Genomic DNA, 4420 nt, shown 5'->3' on the forward strand with positions numbered 1-4420 from the left:
TTGTTATTGTGCAATTGTAGTGTCGCATATTTTCATTGATCCACATCATACGTACTCAGATAATGGCGAGTCAAAGGAAGTCTTGTTCCATTGTGCAGTACAGTTTTGAACCCGTTTACAAGGAAGGAGAGTGCCCACCGAAGCATTCACGAAGAAGTAGCAGCAGTAGTGAGGACGAAGAACCCTCACCCACAATTAATGGCGAGACAGAATGGTGCTCTTGCCAGCGGTGCATACGAATGAGCTCGAGACTGGAATGCTACTGCTGTGCTTCATCACCACGTGCTTGTGTGAAAATGAATGAACTTGATCTGGCACCCAGGTGCATTACCGAACATTCGCTCTTTGGCAGCACTTGCTTGACACCACACTTTCTGCACATACTAATGCGGGCAATGTACGTCTTCAGAGGGAATTTTCGACAAACAAACTGGACAAACAGGTACAAGGAAATGCTACTTTATTTCATGCTTTGCAATTAGTCCGGATCCATGCAAGTCACAAATACAGCTAATGTTTCTAAAGGTTGATTCAATTGACTGGGTTATGATAGTATGTGTTGTGGTTGCTGCAATCAGAAGAAATATAAGGACAGGTGGCAGATAAGCCTTTTTTTCGAGGGCACAATTGACATGTCTTCTTAATGTGGATGTCCTGCTAGAGAAGTTAGGCGTACTTCTGTTTGTATGACCATTGTGCTTTTATCCTAGTTGTAACATGTTGCTCAGTTGCAATGCTTTCTGACAGCATATTTTTCCCTTGTGTGTAGCACTTACAGGTTTGTTGCGTATCATGCATACGGGTTGTGGATGTATGACAATCGAAAACTTGGATATGGACATCGTGTAGTCATACCCTCGTGTGTGGTGAACGAAATCTGCCAGAGATTTCCTTCCGATGAAGAAGACTATACTGCCTTTAAGCCATTCAAGGGTTTTTGGATGTTTCCTGAGTAAATCTTAAAACAGTTGTATGTTGCTGGCTGTCTTGACAAGGACTAGATCTTAAAACATTTTGTACATTGTCAATCATTAATCAGTGTACAAATCGAGTTACAATCTGAGTGTTTTATTCGGTAACTTTTTTGTTTACTGTTCTAGGACATTGCCTCAGTAGCTGTACGCAGTTTACTGTAGATGAGTTGAGTATTTTTTTTGAGAAGTTTGGATGTGTCTTGTCAAAGTTGGGTTACCTAGAAGATAAACTGCAATTATTTGCATTTCTTTACTGCAGTGTCTGTATGATTACTTTTGTGAATGTCTGGTGGAACGGAGGTAATTTTGCAGTGTGTTCAAGCTAAATTTCTTTACCTTGAAATCAGTGTTGCAGCTCAATGTTGTTAAGTCATTAAAATTGTACTTTTCCTAAATTCAATAATATGGGTTATGTGTTTCTCTCAAATCTAAACAGTCTTGTTAACTTATGTATTGCATTGAATTGGAAGTCATACAACATAGGGAATGTAATCTGAGTGTGGTAGCAGAAAAACAATGATAGCCATATTAACATGACACTTGATTTGTGAAGCGGTGCAGTATTGTTGCACATCAAACTTGTCTAATGAAGCTTCATCACCAGGTAGAAGTTAAATAGTCTGTATTTAACAATAGGCTGTTTGGCAGCAGTTATTTGTATACTCAGTGTGGATAGATAGCAATTATTTGTTGTTTTTGGGATTTGTCATACTGTGTACAAAAGGTGAAAACAGTGTATCAGTGAAAAATGCATGAAGTAATTTTAAGACAACAGTTGTTATGAACCAATGTTATGTGGTGTTAGCTTTTTGTCACAAACTGTCCTTGTATATGAGAGCTAACGTTATCCTTCCGCTGTACACCTTTCTTGATGTGGCTGGGTGTAGCAGAGGAAATGCTGTGTTTATTTATTTTTTTCATCTGAATGTTCACATAGGATGGGTTTCTAGACACTGCTGGAAATGGTATTGCCAAATACTGAGCATCATGAAAAATTGACTACTGACTTCAATTGTGTATGTTTTGTATTGAAACAGTGTGCTGATGGTTTCTCTTTGAGCATCATAAAATGAATTCTGCCAATATCAACTGCAGAGTATTGCTCATGGCTTACTGTTACTTTGGCCGTTGTGGATTGAGTGCTGGATGCCTCTGTTCCTCACTGATTTTTCCTTGCAGTTACTGGTGTACTGCTGATGCGATTCAATGAAAGGGAAAGACACTTTAGTGCTACATTGAATCATAACCCAAAGATTTTGGTCAAGTACCACAGTCTGCATAGTCCTATAAGCTCCAGCACTAAATCTTTTACCTATGTCGGTGTTGGAATGCATTAACATGTGCATGTACTTAATGTGGATGATCTCAATGTGGATGCACAATCACAAAGTGGCCACCTTGTGTGAAGTACATAGAAAGAAGAGACTATGTGCAAGTGTTTCATATATGAATATATCTAAGCGTTATGCAATACATCAAATTAGACATTCAAAATAACACCTATACAGTAATGGCTACGAGATACAGGTCATACGGTTACAGTATCTGCATTGTGGTGAAATCATTTGCACTGAAAATGGACATCCGGCATAGCTGTCCTATAAGTTGTGTATGACGGGATGACCCTTGACATCTTTGAACATTGTGCATTTCACATGTTGTGTGCAAGAATTGGGTCACTGAGAGACAGCATACCAATTCCAGCTTTGTATACGCTTTTTCAACATAAGTAATGGCAATATTCATGTTCTATTTAAATAGTTTGGCATTTGTTGTCCTTTGGATCTTGACGTGAACATGTACTGACAGAGTGAATGCACAATGCCATGTGGAGGTAATAGTTTATGTCTGAAAGTTTCATTACATGCAGTGTGAATGGAAACTAAAACATTGGTAGTATGTATCGCACACTGTTTGCGTACAATTTTTGGAGCCTCAGGCAAGTGTTGTGTTTTGGAAATTGTCATTCATATAACATTACCAGTAGCAGCAAAACATACAATGGGTCTGACATAGGTCTAAGATAATGACTTTGATTTTGTTTCTTTCCTAAAGATCAACCTTGCAGTACATCATGCCTCACTGTCTTGCCTATGCATGTGCAACACACACTGGGTGACTTGAGGAAGGTGTGTCCATACATGCCTTCCCCAGGGATGTTCATCTTTGCACTGTGTGGGTGAGTCGATGTGGAACCGATGTGGGCCACATCCCGACTTTTGTCAAAGAAGTGATGGGCAGTAAGAGAGCAAAGTATTACCTTTGCTCTAAGCATTTTAATGACTCCATGTTTGAAGGCAACTTCATGAAACAACTTCTTCCTCCAAATTTTATGAAACGTCAGACTCGCCGACGACTAAAGAAAAATGCACTGCCAACCAAGTTCAGTCATACACAGAATAAAGAAAGATCATCATCCAGTCTACGAATTGCAGCACAGGAACGGAAAAAGGTATGTGGCATAAAGGATCTGTTTTCAGCATAAGTTAATGTACTGAAGACTGGAGACATGTAGTTGAAAACCATCCTGAAATATCAAAGTGATATTACTGCATTTATTATGTCAAGACTGGTTTAGACACACCATGAAAAGATATGACTTGATGTGAAACTGTGATGCTCTACTACTATCTGAAGATGTACATTGCACTTGTCACTGACATCATCACTAAGCTCAGTCCGGTTGTGTGAGACAGTTATCCAAACTGATAAGTCATTGATTGCTACATTGGTAATTAATCATGTCAGGATGAAAGTATTTAAAGGTGTTAATTTGTCATTTTTGTATTTTCCACATACAGCTCCTGGATGAGTTACTGTCAACACAGCCAAGTACATCGGACACAGTAATGCAGGAAATGGATGATAACCATGCTCAGGTAAGCCAAGTAGAGCAATAAAGTTTGGGTATAGACAGTAGGCGAGTCTGTTTATGTGAACTCTTGAGAGATTTCTATGTGTAACTGTAACTGTTTTATTAGTATTGATTTCTAAAGTAAATGTGACCTATATCAGCCCAATGGCTACTTAAAGCAAATGTCGCACAGCAAGCTTATTGCTGTGGGAAATGAAATGGAACCTTACTGCGATATAGTACCAAGATAGTGCTGATGTCTGATTACTTATTATTAATGCAGTTCTTTTTACCCAAAGTTGCCGGTGTCTTCTTCAGAGGGTACTGTCACAGCAACCATGTAGAAATTGGACATAATGCTTTGAAGGAGCAGGATCATTGTTCTTATGCTACTTATGAGGACAAATGAAAATCTTGGCAGGTAATTGCAATTGTAGCTGCAGCAAGATACAACTTTGTAAAGAAATGCCGGTCACTTTGGATGATGGTGAAGTGATGGCTCAGTTCAGCAGGGAATAAATTAACTGTCTAACTGATGCCACATAGTTTTAATTTGCATTCCTATTTGTTTGTGATGTGTGTTGTGTGCTGC

Source organism: Protopterus annectens, chromosome 3.part1 (genome assembly GCF_019279795.1).
Source record: "Protopterus annectens isolate FY-2018-M chromosome 3.part1, PAN1.0, whole genome shotgun sequence".
Classification (NCBI taxonomy): domain Eukaryota; kingdom Metazoa; phylum Chordata; order Ceratodontiformes; family Protopteridae; genus Protopterus; species Protopterus annectens.